The sequence below is a fragment of the Bidens hawaiensis genome, unplaced genomic scaffold, assembly GCF_021521415.1.
Source record: "Bidens hawaiensis isolate Kalapana, Puna unplaced genomic scaffold, B.hawaiensis_p1.1 tig00024229_1, whole genome shotgun sequence".
Classification (NCBI taxonomy): Eukaryota; Viridiplantae; Streptophyta; class Magnoliopsida; order Asterales; family Asteraceae; genus Bidens; species Bidens hawaiensis.
The window spans coordinates 266,177-282,747 of NW_027493807.1; the positions used below are offsets into that span (position 1 = coordinate 266,177).

Genomic DNA, 16,571 nt, shown 5'->3' on the forward strand with positions numbered 1-16,571 from the left:
TAGGTTTTTATTTCAACCTAACCTACATATATATGTGTGTGTGTGTATATATCATACACATAATAATATAATAATATTTTCAAACAAACAAACCAGCGACAAAAACTAGTCCCCCCCTGTTGCTCGGGGGCGGTGTTCTCGCCCCTTGTCGCCCAAATTTGTAGCCACTACACATAGTCTTACAGGTTGAACTTTAGGGGTGTTCAGATATCCTATTATCAAAGTTGATTAGACTATAATGCGATGAGCTTGAAATGTCTTTTAGGGTATGTTTGATGTCGTATTAGAAGTAATTTATGTGAGATGAATAATCCTAGTGAATTTATCATAATGGTTATATGCATTTGTTTTAAGTATAGTTTCCATAAATACAAAAAATCCTATCGTCCAAGGATAACAAAAAAAGTTACTTATTTTCCTTTAAAGATGTTCATTTCGCAAACCCTCTACTTTCTTTACAAATGTGTCCTTTTTGGTTATTTAAGTGATCATACTCTTTCAAACAAATATGAAATCTAACATTTGCAACTTTGAAAAGCACAACCAATTCTAACTAGCATTGACAAAAGAACCCGAACCAGTTGGAAACCTAAAACTCAAAACACTTACAACAGGGTAATAGGACTTGTATCCGAACATGGAATTAATTTTAAAAAGATTTAACGTGTTGGAATTATGGACCGGTTCGGGTTAATCAATACGGCCAACCGGGTTATGACCCGTGAGAGTTACACCGTGAGGTAACGAGCCATTGACCCGCTTAAGTAAGTTAACCGGGTTAGATACTTTAACGAGATGAAATTACATGGAGCGGACTTTGGAGCAAGAAGTGGACTTGTTGGCCTATTGGGTTTATAACTAACTAAATTAGTTAAACCTAATTATAGGTTATATAAACACATGATGTTATGACATAACCTTAACCATAACATGATCAACAAGTCCACTCCTTTCTTCCTCCACCCCATCGCCGGCGCTGCCCGACCACCGCCGCTCGCTGCCTACTGCCGCCACCGCTGTCTGCGAGCTGCTGTCCGCACACCACCACCGCTGCCGGGTTGCCGTCGTGCACCGCACCGTTGGTCGTTGGATCTCGTTGTGTCACCTAGCTCGGTTCGTTAGCCTTCGGTGTCTCAACCGGTTAATTATTAACCGAGGTAAACTTAAATATATTGTTAGTTTATTTTTAATGTTTTGACTCGTACTCGTATTGTCTGTAACTGGATCCTGTTGGGTTTAGTTTTTTGTGCTGATATAATTATATATATTCCGCTGCGTATAATTATTGATTAATGTGATTAATTATTATTTGCCACGTTTATTGAACCGGATTTAATAAACAAAATTTTAACTGATCACCACTGAAACCCAATAGTGGTATCAGAGCCTTGGTTACAACATACGAGTCGAATTCGGTATTTTCACCAGTTCTACATCATAAACTTCAAAGTTGTTGACATTTTTGATCTAGATAAAATATTAAGGCAATTTTAGTTTGGTCAAAATTTTATTTATTTTATTTGACCAAAATATTGCCCGACTTATTTTTCGTTAAATATGTAAATCTGGCCCGACCTTATTTGTTTGGTTGAATGATTTTATTTTGGCCATATGGATGGTTCAAAAGTTGTATTTAGTTTTCGGTTTTTATTTTATGGTTTTTGGCCACCTTGATGGTTCAAAATTGTAATAGACAGGGTTTAGTTTTTTATTACTTGTATTAGTGTAATTTTGTAATGAAGAAGACCCGAAGAAAACCGAGGACGAGGACGATGTGACAACTGCCCGATCCGACCCGACCCAGGTACCCGTTTCGAATCCGATTCTTTTTATGATTTAAAATTTGTTTATTAATCTTTGTAAATTTAACATTTAATAAATTATATATATATATTTTTATATTCTTACTAATAATAATAATTTCCGTCCCGCCTCTTTCTCTCTCTCGTCGCCGTCCCGCCTCTTTCTCTCTCTCGTCGCCGTCCCGCCTCTTTCTCTTTCTTGTCGCCGTCCCGTCCCTCTGCTTAACCCTTAAGCCTTGAACCCCTTTTTCTCTCTTAACTCTTTGCTTGTCCTTTGGTTCTTCCCGCCTAAGGATGTCTGCGCAGCTCCACGCGCCAGACTCCTTACAAGGAAGCCTGCGTGAAGACCAGTTGTTCCTGCGATACGCGAGGCGAACTGTTCTCGCAGCGCGCTAAGAATTGTAGTTCTTCTCGCAGCGCGCTAAGAATGGTAGTTCTTCCCGCGACGCGCTAAGAATTGTAGTTCTTCTCGCAGCGCGCTAAGAATGGTAGTTCTTCCCGCGACGCGCTAAGAATTGTTGTTCTTCTCGCAGCGCGCTAAGAATGGTAGTTCTTCCCGCGACGCGCTAAGAATGGTAATTCTTCCCGCGGCGCGCTAAGGATAATAGTTCTTCCCACGGCGCGCTAAGGATTGTCCTCTGTCTGCCTTCGCCCTCGCGCGTGCGCTCGAGCCTTCTCGCGCTAAGTCTTTTCTTCTGTTTAGGTCAGCCTGTATTCTTTTGAGATCTTATCTTATCTTTTGAGCTCTTTAGGTCAGTTCCGACATCTGTCCGAAAAGCCACTTTCGGCGCAGCATGCGCACCAATCCTATTGGTTGACAGAAAAAGTGACTGACATTATCTTTTGAAATCTTCTTTTGCATGTCTTGAACAGTGTTTTATCTGACTCCTCCCATGCTTTATTCTGTAACCTGTCAGCCCTTTTTCCTGTTCCCCGGCTGCCATATCTTTTAATATCTTTTGCTTTTGCCTTCTTGTACTTTTTGATATCTTTTGTTTGATTTATTAAGATCTTTTCCTCTTTTTAAGGGATTGTGTTCCCTAGGGTTTCCCTATATATAATACTATTTTCTTGTTATTTAACACTACACACACAAACACTTAAACTCTCCTCTGCTCTCTTCTCCTTGCCCTCCGCCGTTGTTCCTCAGCCGCCTCCTCTCTCTGCCTTCGTCTTTTCCCTTGTCCTGCCCAGATTTCCGGTAATATATAATATATAATAATTTGTTAAAGATACACATTACTATGCTAACATATATTCATGACATAAAAACCAATCGTTAAACCAATAACCTCTTATTTATAGGTTAACTTGTGTTTGTTTAAAAGTTGGTTCTTGCATTATCTTTCAGCACACCTTTTTCACGTGAGTAATCTCGTACCTAATCCCTTTTTATTTTTAATGTTTTGGGATGATCATGTGTTCGTACAAACTTGAGTCTTAAACTTGTTTATAAACTTTTGTCGCGCAAAACCCCATGTGTTATGGACGTAGACTTGGCTGTTTATTTGTATGTGTGGATCATTAACCGTCTTGTCGGCCTATTCCGCAGTTTTCATGGATCCATTAGATGAACACGGGAGAACTATCGTTTATGATTTCTCTTTTGTTTACACTTGCATAGTTTTCTTGTTTTTGTGCTCAATTGGGAGCACGGATTGAACTATGAGCTATGATCTAAGGCTTGATCACAATCTGATTACACCCTTGTTGAACACCAGTTATACACATGATGTGCACAGATATTGTTATCTATTTATATGTATTACACTTGATTTCTCACCGACACGCAAGTGTTGACGTTTTATTTTAACACATGTTCAGGTTTGCTGTAGCTGTTTCTGGAAGCTTGAGGACACATAGGATGTTTTCTTTTCTTTTGGACCTAGTTTAAAATGTAACAAGACAAGTTTATGTTATTTGAATATTTTAAGTTATGATATGATTTATGTTACTTTATGTCATGTTCTGCGCGTGCGCAAGGAAATGTATTTATTAAATATTGACACCCAAATAGTGTCGCGAGTAATGAAACAATACGTGGCGCCCCGATGTATAATCCGCCATCGGTCGGGGTGTTACAGACGAGCTCATGGAGTTCTTGAAGTCAGTGGGAGTTACCAAATATGACGGGATGCACAAAGAGTCCATCCTTATGGTTGTTTTGTGTTGTGACCCCTTGACCCGATTGATCTTGCTAATAGGCTCTAGCAAGATCAATCACTAATCATGGTCATTTAAGATTTACATATTCTGTTTGCTATTTTGGTTGCTTGCTTGATTATAATAGGATTATAATACCACCAACCTAATACCAAATATATTAAAATAAATTAACCAATCAAGTTTTGCAAAATTAAACTAAATTTAATTTTCCATAACTAATAACTTAATAGGTAATACTATTAACTTAAAATTGGTTGGTATTATCGCGACAAACTTAGTTTTAATAGGTTATATAAAACTAAGTGTCCTGAGAGATGAAAGAGTTCATCAAGTTGTCTCAATCAATAAAGTAAAACTGGACTTTTACTCTATTCGGTAATAATTAAAATTAATCCCAATTTAAATCAATAGTCTATACCATCCTACTATAAGTCACACTTGAGGCATACTACGAAACTTCAAGTGTTTGGAGCTACAGCACCGCACTTGATTTCTAGCATATCCCTTCAAGGTGAAAGGGTTTCGTTGACACATCCGGCTCTTTCACAAGTGACTATACTAGGGCGACTATTACTTTACTCTCTTGTTACGTGCTACAGCTGTCTGGAGACTAAGGTGGGCATAGATGAGGCTAAAGGTATCTACTTAGGCAATTGTTGTCTTAATAGGCCTCATAAACGAGAGTTGTGCTCTATCCACAATTGGCAATCGTTGTTTGTCTGCCTAAGCACTTACTAATGTTGTGTGCTACAGCTGCCATTAGTAACTAGAAGCCAGAGTCTCAAGTTCCTATTTAAATAATGTCATTGGGTCATTAATAATAGGATTAAAACATCGAAAATACTAATAAAATTTACTTTTGCTTAATTGAATAGATGTCTACTAATAATAACTCCTCATTCACCCTCAAGGCTATCCTTGAGAAAGAAAAGTTGAATGGTACCAACTTTCTTGAGTGGCACCGCAACTTGGGACTTGTTCTCAAGATGGCAAAGAAGCACTGTGTTCTCGATGGACCTGTTCCAACCGAGCCTGAAAACAATATTGCTGATGCCAGAAGGGTTCTTGACAAACATATGGACGACTCTGCTGAAGTCGCCTGTATCATGCTAGCCACCATGTCTTACGAGCTTGCTAAAGGCTTGGAAGATTTTGGTGCCTATGAGATGCTTGAGAAACTCAAGGGCATGTTCCAGAAACAAGCCCGTCAAGAACGCTATGACACCATGAAGCAGCTCATTAGTTGCATAATGGAACAGGAATCACCTGTTACTGCGCATGTCATCAAGATGAAAGGTATATCGAACAACTAAGGAAATTTGATTATCCCCTGTCAGATGAAATGACAGCGGATTTCATCCTGAACTCTCTTCCCAGCTTTTACGACCAGTTTGTAATAAATTTCAATATGAATGGCTGGGTGAAGACAGTGCCGGAGCTTCATGGAATGCTCAAGACGGCTGAGATGAATATTCCCGCTAAAACCAATCAAGTTCTTATGGTTCGATCTGCTGGTGTCGTCAAGCCTAAACCCAAGAACCGGGGTCATAACGGTAAAGGCAAGAAGAAGGTTACTGTTGCTGCCAGGTCTGCCACCAACACTAACAAAGATGTTGTAAAGGTACCGCCGCCGCCTCCTGAGGAGCGCCAGTGCAACAAAATGGGACACTGGAAATGAAACTGTCCCTATTACCTTGTTGAGCTGAAAAGGCAGAGGGCCAATGGTGAAATCTCCTCTAAAGGTATTTCTATTTATGTTATTGAACTTTTCACTGTCTCTAGCAACACATGGGTATTTGATACCTAATGTGGCTACCACATCGTTAATGTCTTGCAGGAGCCTGAAAATTGGAAGAAGTTGAAACCAGGCAGCATGGAACTCATCGTTGGAGATGGAAAAAGAGTCCCAGTTCTTGCAACTGGCACATATCGTTTTGCTTGTCTGTCTGGCCTTGTAGTTACTTTGGATAACTGTTTGTTTGCACCTGGTTTGACCAGAAACATTATTTCAGTTTCTTTATTATTTGAACAAGGATTTAAGTACGTTTTTAATAGTAATGCTATTTATGCCTACTTGAATGATATCTTTTATTTTGAAGCTAAACCTCGAAATGGTATTTATGAGGTTGATGTTCAAATAAACAATAATGTATATAATCTTTCTAAACGTATCAGATCTGGCATCAATGATACATTTCTATGGCATTGCCGACTTGGCCACATAAGCAAGGCACGAGTTAAGAGACTCCAATCCGAAGGGATTCTTGAATCCACAGGACCGGACTCTTTTGGTGACTGCGAATCCTGCTTAGTTGGCAAACTCGCCAAAGGTTCCTTCACTCATAAGAATGAACGAGCAAAGGATCTGCTGGGAATCATACATATTGATGTATGCGGTCCCTTCAGAACCATGTCTAGGAATCATGAAAGATACTTCGTTTCTTTTATTGACGATTACAATCGGTATGCCTATGTATATCTCATGAAACACAAGCATGAAACCTTTGAAAAGTTCAAAGAGTTTCAAAACGAAGTGGAAAACCAACTTGGGAAAACTATTAAAATGCTTCGATCAGATCGAGGTGGAGAGTATCTCAGCTCAGAATTCATACATCATCTAAAAGAGCGTGGAATTGTTTCACAGCTCACTCCACCCAGCACACCCCAACACAATGGCGTGAGAGAGAGGAGAAATCGAACCTTGATAAACATGGTCCGATCAATGATGTGTAGAACTAACTTGCCTCACTCCTTTTGAAGCTTTGCCCTTTTGACCTCCGCCCGCATTGTTAATCTGGCTCCAACTAAAAAGGTAAGCAAAACCCCATATGAGATATGGCATGGGCGAAAACCCAATTTGTCTTTCCTTAGATTATGGGGATGTGATGCTTATGTCACTAGTGATTCTGACGATAAGCTCGATCCTCGCAGCGTAAAAGTTGTTTTCGTCGGATACTATAACCAAAGCGGATATTATTTCTTCCATCCTGATACAAATGTGATTTCTATCAAAAGGAAGGGCCACTTTCTCAAGAAGGAAATTCTCGATCGAGGAACTGGAGATAATATTGTCGATCTTGAAGAAATTCAAGAACTACAAACTACCGCTGAGGAAGTTGGAACGTCTGATCAACAAGTTGTTGTTGCTGATACATCGGACATGAACACAAGCGTTCGCAGAAGTAATAGGACTCGCGTACCAAACTCTAAATACCTATGACATCTAGATGGTCCCGAGGTCCTCTTAGTAGCCGAGTCAAGCGACGAACCTACTAATTACAAATCTGCTATCTTAGATCCGGAATCTGAGAAATGGCAAGATGCCATGAACGCCGAGATGCAATCTATGCATGACAATCAAGTCTGGAACTTGGTTGAGCTACCCCCCGAGTGTCGGGCAGTAGGGAGCAAGTGGATTTTCAAGAAGATACCGACATGCATGGAAATGTGCAGACTTATAAAGCACGGCTAGTCGCGAAAGGTTTTACTCAAACTCAGGGTATTGACTATGATGAAACCTTCTCGCCCGTTGCTATGACTAAGTCAATAAGGATATTACTTGCCGTAGATGCATACTATGACTACGAGATATAGCAAATCGATGTCAAAACTGCTTTTCTTAATGGACATATTTCTGAAGATGTCTATATGGTTCAGCCTGAAGGTTTTGTCGATCCTAAATATCCTAATAGGGTGTGCAAACTGAATAAATCCATTTATGGACTTAAACAGGCATCTCGCAGCTGGAATCTTCATTTTGATGAGAATATCAAAGAGTTTGGTTTTATCAAAAATGAAGATGAGCCTTGTGTTTACAGAAAGGCTAGTGGGAGCACTATATCATTCCTCATCCTATATTTGGATGATATACTGATCATTGGAAACAACATCCCTATGCTTAAGGAAGTTAAGAACTGGTTGGGCTCTTGTTTCTCAATGAAAGATCTTGGTGAAGCTACTTATATTCTAGGAATTAAGATCTACCGAGATAGGTCTAAGCGGTTTCTGGGGCTGAGTCAAAGTACATACATAGACAAAGTAATGGCACGCTTCTCTATGGACAACTCCAAGAAAGGAGCTCTCCCCATGGCTAAAGGACCGTGTTGAACAAATCGCAATCTCCGGCAACGGACATTGAAAATAAGCACATGCAAACAATTCCATGTCCTTCAGCGATTGGTTCTATCATGTATGGTATGTTATGTACAAGACTTGACGTCTCGTATGCGCTGAACATGACAAGTCGTTTTCAGCAGAACCTTGGCATTGCCCACTGGAGTACTGTGAAGAACATTCTGAGGTACCTGAAAAGGACGAAAGACATGTTCTTAGTGTTTGGAGGAGTTGATGAAGAACTCACTGTAAGGTGTTACACTGATGCTAGCTTCCAGACTGACCGAGATGATTCTCGCTCACAATCTGCTTGGACGAAGAAATTCATAGGCCACCTCGATATGGTTCCAAATTTTCGGAAACCGATCGACGTAATCTGTGATAACACAGGAGCTATTGCTCAAGCCAAAGAGCCCAGGTCTCATCACAGAGCCAAGCACATTCTAAGGAAGTTCCATCTCATTCGGGAAATAATGGAACGAGTAGACATCATAATAAGAAAAGTAGACACAGATCAAAACCTAGCTGACCCGTTCACTAAACCGATGACTTAGGACAAGCATGATCATCACAGAGATGCTATCGGTCTTAAATTAGCTAGTAGTTTGTTTTGATTTAGTATTTAGATGTGTGAACATTTCAAACAGTTATACTTTAAGTTCTCTTTTGATTTAATGGTTAAATGCAAATGTTGAATGATATAACTGTGTTCGTTTTAATACGTTTAATCCGTGAATATTGTATTCTAAATTATCCGTAGTCGGTCAGACTCATGGGAACGACTCTGAATTAAGACTATTCTGACTTTGGACTCAAGGAGTTGACTTCCGAACTCACAGACCTCATTATGAATGACGTTGGATGTAACTCGCATCAAATCATCTTCATGGATCTTAGTCATAAGATGTTTTGATACTGGTATACTCATTTAGTATCCTTAGACCTGAGATACATATTAGAACTTTCGTTTACTAAAGGTTATTCTTTGATCAGTGTCAACCGTTGTAGCGTAACTGCCAGCTATAAAGGCATTGGTTGGGAATAATCTAAAGTTCAGTGGGAGTTATATGTATTCAAGATGGGATTCTGTACTCTTACATGATATGTAACAGTTAGACATCTTGGCGCCCTCGTTGATTCAAACTGGTAAAGTGTGAGGCCTCACCCAAACTAACTGTGTGTTTGATTGGACCACTTTGACTCTAGATCGAGAACTATAATGATTGAACGCCATATGAGATTGAACCTGATCCATGTCTCATTGTTCAATTGATGTCTTATACAGAAAGGATAGATGACAACGATTACCATAAATTCGTTATCTTGCAATAGTGTATTCCAAGATTATTTTGGTTAATGAATTTAAAATGTTATAACCTGTTGGGGGCAGCTATGTGTAGCTAGAGCACCGCTGGCTGTCAGTATTGAGTAACTTAACCAGAAACCGTCAAAGTGGGAGACTGTTGGAATTATGGACCGGTTCGGGTTAATCAATACGGCCAACCGGCTTATGACCCGTGAGAATTACACCGTGAGGTAACGAGCCATTGACCCGCTTAAGTTAGTTAACCGGGTTAGATACTTTAACGAGATGAAATTACATAGAGCGGACTTTGAAGTAAGAAGTGGACTTGTTGGCCCATTGGGTTTATAACTAACTAAATTAGTTAAACCTAATTATAGGTTATATAAACACATGATGTTATGACATAACCTTAACCTTAACCTGATCAACAAGTCCATCTCCTTTCTTCCTCCACCCCATCGCCGGCGCTGCCCGACCACCGCCGACGCTCGCCGCCTACTGCCGCCGCTGTTCGCCGCCGCCGCCGCTGTCTGCAGGCTGCTGTCCGCACACCACCACCGCTGCCGGGTTGCCGTCGTGCACTGCACCGTTGGTCGTTGGATCTCTTTGTGTCACCTAGCTCGGTTCGTTAGCCTTCGGTGTCTCAACCGGTTAATTATTAACCGAGGTAAACTTAAATATATTGTTAGTTTATATTTAATGTTTTGACTCGTACTCGTATTGTCTGTAACCGGATCCTGTCTGGTTTAGTTTTCGGTGCTGATTTATTATATATATTCCGCTGCGTATAATTATTGATTAATGTGATTAATTATTATTTGCCACGTTTATTAAACCGGATTTAATAAACAAAATTTTTAACTGATCACCACTGAAACCCAACATAACGGCCATGCGAACTATATGGTATTAGGTGATACCCATCTATTAGGTGATATCCGATTACCCAAACCTGTTTACAATCATCAAAACTTGATGTATCAATATAATATATAATCTTAAAAATTATTGAAAATGATGTGTCGAAGTAGTTAGAAACTAAAATCATTAAATACTAGGGTTTGGATCAAATACATATAAAATTAACTTGCTAATTGTGAGAATCAAATAGAGTAATTATGTAATTACATCATAGAGTAATTACATCTATGATGTAATTACATAATTACTCTACTTGTATTTATAATTACTCTACCTGATTCTCATAATTAGCACGTTAATTTCATTTGTACGTTAACTTTCCCCTAAATACTAAATAGAATGAAACAAATGTGGTTGAGTAGTTGATATTTGAAGTTGTTTGAGCCAGACTATATTTCGAGTAATGGACTCTGTAATGGGTAATTTTTACCACATAATTTGGTATGGAACCGAGAAGGTCATCCCTAATCTAAACACTATTGTTCAAAGCTTTCTTTGTTATTATTGATTATATGATTCACTGGGATTCTTCATATCACATAATCAACACACCCTGAAAGATATTTCAAGCTCAACATATAATAGTCGAATATACTTTGAACAAAAGGATACTTGAACTTGCTTTGTTATTATTAATTATATAATGTAGTTGAGTGTGGTAATCAGTTACATTGAATTTATTCGCGATCCGCTACATAAAAGTGGTTTGGAATATGATTACCCAAACATCATAAACCAATTTCAATCTCAAATCAGAATAATTATATACTAGGTTCCATGATTTCATTGATGTAAACTGAATTAAGTTTTTGCATGTCAAATGTATGGGAATAATGGAGGATTAAATTACCTCGGCCAAAAACATTGATAGTCTCATTGATGAATCTCTTACAATCATCTTCTCTGACAACATCCGCCGCCATTATTAACACATCCGGTGCACCTAGTAATATAGCATTATCACTAATCCCGTGCAATCGTTGATCCCTCCGTGCAACTAATACAAGATTTGCTCTCTTCTTAGCATATTCATATGCGATTTGCTGGCAAGATCAAATCAGGTTACTTGCATATAACATGGATATTGACAGATCACGAACCAAAAAAAATTAAAATATGATTGATAGGACAGCAAATTATATAGGAAACTCAAAAATTTTCAATTAGTGATACATATATATATATATATATATATATATATATATATATCGGCTCCATGGCCATCTATGAGAACTCGGGTGCCTAGAACAAGCACTAAAAAATGGGTCTTTATATATATTCTTTTTTATAGATAATTGATAATTTTGATAAAATTAAACAAAACAAAATTCTTGTAACAATAAACAAAAATATTAAGAAAAAAAATAGATGGATAGGTTTAAGGTTATTGTTTTTTAAAAATATTATACATATATACATATATATGTGTATCTATAATATATATAAACGAAAACCCTAAAATCCTATGTGTCGCGATGTGGTCGCTTCCCCCTTTTATGGAAGCTGCCAAATTGCTTGATTTTTAAATGGAGCTCTCTCGTTGATTTAACCACCCGGTTCAGACCCACTTATGATAAACGGGTCATAACACCTCTAAAATCTACGGGTTTCTGAACATCGAACAATAACCTTACGGGTCATAATACCCAACTGGTCTCAGTAATTGTTCATTCATCATCACAATCCCGAATTCATCAGGCCTTCTCAATCGCAAGCTCTAACAGCTCCTCTACCCTCGATTCTATCAGGTAAGAACATCATCATCTCTGTTCAATACTCAGTCTTCTTTGGGGTGAAATAAGGTTATTAAATAACAATATCGGTGAACTGCTAAGGTTCAATACAATTAAGTTACATCTTAAGATGATTTGAAGGCTGATTAAGTGTTATATCTGTTACTTGGTGATATTGTGATTTAGTTGGTTTGATGTTTGCTAATTGGAATTCATTAACAAAAAATGCTCTGCTAGGTATTCTTCTTATGTTTAATATTTTAATATACATGAATTGGTTGCAGGTTATTCAAGCTTGGTCAGGTAGTTCCATTACTTATTCATATTGCACACCGACTGTTTGTAAAAATGCTTCTTAAGCTTAGTTGTTGTTCATGCTTTAACAGGTTTTGTCACTGTCTTTTTTTAGGTGTGTGATTTTGTCTTTGTGTCATGGAGGTTCATAATCACTCTTACTTCAGGACACTAGGACACTACACTGATATAAAGGTAATGTTTTTAGCCACTGATATAAAGGTAATGTTTTTAGCCATCGTGTTTATGATATTTGTTGTTGATGGCTAATTGAAAGAGCACATATGGAATTTGAAAGTAACTTTGCTATGTACAGTTCTACAAAGTGAAGGATTTGAGAATCATTACACTTTCAAAATTGTTAATTGACAATTGTTATATTTGAAAATTTGAAAAAGATCAAGACATCACTTTAGAAATCATTCATGCACTCAAAATACAAATATACTGTAAAACGACTAAAGAAAAATAGAAAGCAGAAGACGGCAAGACGCGAGGAGCTCTCTACCTCTTGATAGAAAACAAAGAATTATGATCTTTCACGGCACTAATAAACTGTTTTTATAAATCTCAGTGATACGAATTTTCTTATATCTTTATAACATCTTCACTTTTAAACTTTTGACCATAAGCTTTCTTTGTTGATGGCTATCTAAGAGGGCATATATGGAATTTTGAAAGTAAGTTTGCTATGTACTGTTCTACAAAGTGAAAGATTTGAGAATAATTGTATCATTTGTATCGCGTAGAGCATACGGACGTGGTGACTGTGATCCAGAATGTAGGGTCAAAACTACACACAACCCGGTCTTTGCATTTCTTAAACCTTGAAAAGAACAATTTCATCGGTTCGTCTTCTTTGTGGACGGAAGCAAGATATGGTGAAAACATCATCATTGCCAATCTTGACACTGGTAACATGTAAATGTTTAATTTTGAGTGTTGTATTCTGATTTTCTAATTTTTATTTACTTAATCATTTTTAAGGTGTTTGGCCCAAATCGAAAAGCTTTGCATTGTGATGGTTATGGGCCCATTCTTTCTACGTGGAACTTTGTTTCTTCTATCAAGAGGCAGAGAGCTCCTCACATCTTCTGCTTTCTATTTTTCTTCAAATCATTTAGTCATATAATTTATTTACTGAAAACAAACAATACCAAAGAAATAATATCAATTCTTGTTGCAAGGATCATAGCACTAATAAACTGTTTATATAAGTCTCTAAGTGATAAGAATTTTATAATATCTTTATAGCATCTTCACTGATAAACTTCTGACTGTAAGCTTTCTTTGTTGATGGCTAATTGAGAGGGCATATATAGAATTTTGAAAGTAAGTTTGCTATGTACAGTTCTACAAAGTGAAGGATTTGAGAATCATTAATTTCGTTGATAGTTGACTACGGCTGATTAGAAAGTATCGTCGAATAGGGAGAGATGTTCCTTTCATCATTGTATTTGTGCAAGTTACAATTGCAGTAGCAAACCCTACTGATCTTGTAAAAGTCCGCCTACAAGCTGAAGAAAACCTGCCAGCTGGCGTGCTGAGGCGTTACACTGGAGCATTAAACGCTTATTGGGCACTTTGCAAACGACGATTCACAGCTGTTGGAAACACATGTCAACTTTTTGAGCACGGTTAAATACATTGCGACATACTGTTGATACTTGACATCATCAAAATTTTAATAATTATGTCGCTATCTGTCAATATCTTTATATTTGCATTAGTACTTTGATTAAGATCCACAAGCTATCTGTCAATATCTTTATATTTGCATTAGATGATGCTTTATTCTAATATTCAAAACATTAAGACCCTCCCACATACAAATAATAACCAAACTATGTAATGTAACTAATTATATAGCGATAACGTTAAATTGATAGTTGAAAATACTTCGTAATTTTCCATAGCAATATACATCGCAAAATGTAGATACCAATGTTTAAAAAGAATTTGATTAGTTCCGTCATTATATCCTCAACAATTCGAGAGATCGTTTTTGAAATATAACTTAACCAAGTTAATAGAGAATTCCTTAAAAATATCCATAAAATAAGATTTCAAAAATTAATTTAATAAACTTCCAAGCGAAATGAAATTTAAATAAATATTTTCAAATAGTTTAATACAAATTGTAACAAAATAAAGACGAATAATATAATCACTTAAAAAAATTAAATAAAAGACTATGAAAAAAAAATTAGCATTTAAAAAAATTAATAAAATCTATGTCAAAAGTTGTAGTATATCTTATTCAATTAAAATACCATTGACTAATCGATAAACATTAAGCAAGTTTGGAATGTGCGTATGCACACTTGCTTTAGTTTACTATGTTGTTAGATATGAAACCCCTAATGAAAAGGGTATATGGGCAGCGCCCCCCGTTTTGAGGTTCTAGGGGCGGCAACCCCTAGCGGGGTCCAAGGGGCAGAGCTCATGGCTGGGTTACCTTGAAAAATTTTAATTTTCGTTAATATTGTTTGATTAAAAACCATTAGAAAAATTAAATTATGATTATGTCACACATAATCATAAGTATTTAATTTAGAGACATATTAATTAAATTTAAATTTTGAAACTAAAACAATACATTATTTTAAATAAGTATTAATAAAAATTCTAGACTCTAATAATATTAATACAAACATTGTGCATAATATTATTTATTCTATTTTTTTAATATATTTCACAAATCTTAAAAATTTATACTCGATAATCATTATTGTTTGATCAATATATGTTAGGTTTTAATTATTTTTAGGCGTTACACTCTAAAAACAACCAACAACCTTTTACAGATTTACAGCTGACAGTAGACCAAATCAAGAACTTACATTACCCGAAATCCAGATAATCCTACAACAAAACAACTCAAGTTTAACAAGGTATGAGACAATGCATTTCCCTGATAAAGAGTCCTTATATGTTATCAATAATTGCCTTATTCTAGACGAGCAATCATGCGATCAACAAACTGAGAGAACAGAATTTGAAAAGCTATTTAAATCGATAACCTTAGAGCAAAAACTATTTTTGACGTAATAACGAAATTCGTACCGCAGAACAAAGGTGGTGTCTTTTTTGTTTATGGCACGGTCGGACAGGGAGAACATATTTATGGAAAACATTGTCTTCAGCCATACGATCCTAAGGTAATATTGTTTTAAACGTTGCATCAAGCGGAATCGCATCATTATTGTTATCCGGAGGTAGAACAGCACATTCTAGATTTCATATTCCGATTAACCTAAACGAGGACTCATCTTGCGTAATGGAACGAGGTTTGGATGAGGTCAAATTATTAGAAAAAACAAAGCTAATAATTTGGGATGAAGCCCCAATGACCCATAAACACGTATTTCAGGCTCCGAACAAATCTTGCAAAGACGTCTTAAAGTCAAAATCGCTATTAAGAGGAAAGGTTGTTGTCTTTGGAGGCGATTTCAGACAAATTCTGCCGGTAATACGAAAAGGAAGCAAGCAGCAAATAGTAAACGCCTCTCTGTGCTCGTCCTATATTTGGTATCATTGTCGTGTTCTTAGATTAACAAGAAACCTAAGGTTAACAATTAGTCATCCATCGGCTGACATAAAAGAGACCAAAAAATTCTCTAAATGGCTAATAGGCATAGGAGAAGGAAAAGTCGGTGGACCTAATGAGGGTACAACAAAAATAGAGATATCAAATGATTTACTTATTGACAATGTGACGACCCTATCATAAAGCTAATTCAGTTTGTCTATCCGGGCATTCTAAACAGCAGCCAAGACCCTACATACTTTCAACAGAGGGGGTTGCTTGCATCAACAAATGAGGTTATTCATGAGATTAATGATCGCCTGCTTGAATTCATTCCAGGTGACCCGGTCAAGTACTTAAGCTCAGCACCTGTAGCTAAGTCCAACTATATAGATGGAAATGCCGATTCAACTTCATACTCTACTGAAATACTTAACGGTCTTAAAATATCTGGGTTGCCAAACCACAAGCTTATACTAAAAGTCAGCGTACCTGTGATGCTTCTAAGAAATATCGATCAAAAAAGGGCTTACGCAACAACACTAGGTTTCATGTTGTTTCTTTGGGTACGCCTGTAATCGAAGTGAAAATTCTTTTAGGGACTAATACTGGTGAGAGGATCTTTATTCCAAGAATCGCCCTGACACCTTCTGATAAGAACATAGCATTCACGTTTACAAGACGACAATATCCCTTATCAGTTTGCT

The 16,571-nt window shown here is 37.1% G+C and overlaps 1 pseudogene; it reads right to left on the reverse strand.

Annotated features, from left to right (window-relative positions):
* LOC143568796 (11-beta-hydroxysteroid dehydrogenase B-like) overlaps positions 1 to 16,571 on the reverse strand; it is a 60,945-nt pseudogene that overhangs the window by 14,586 nt on the left and 29,788 nt on the right.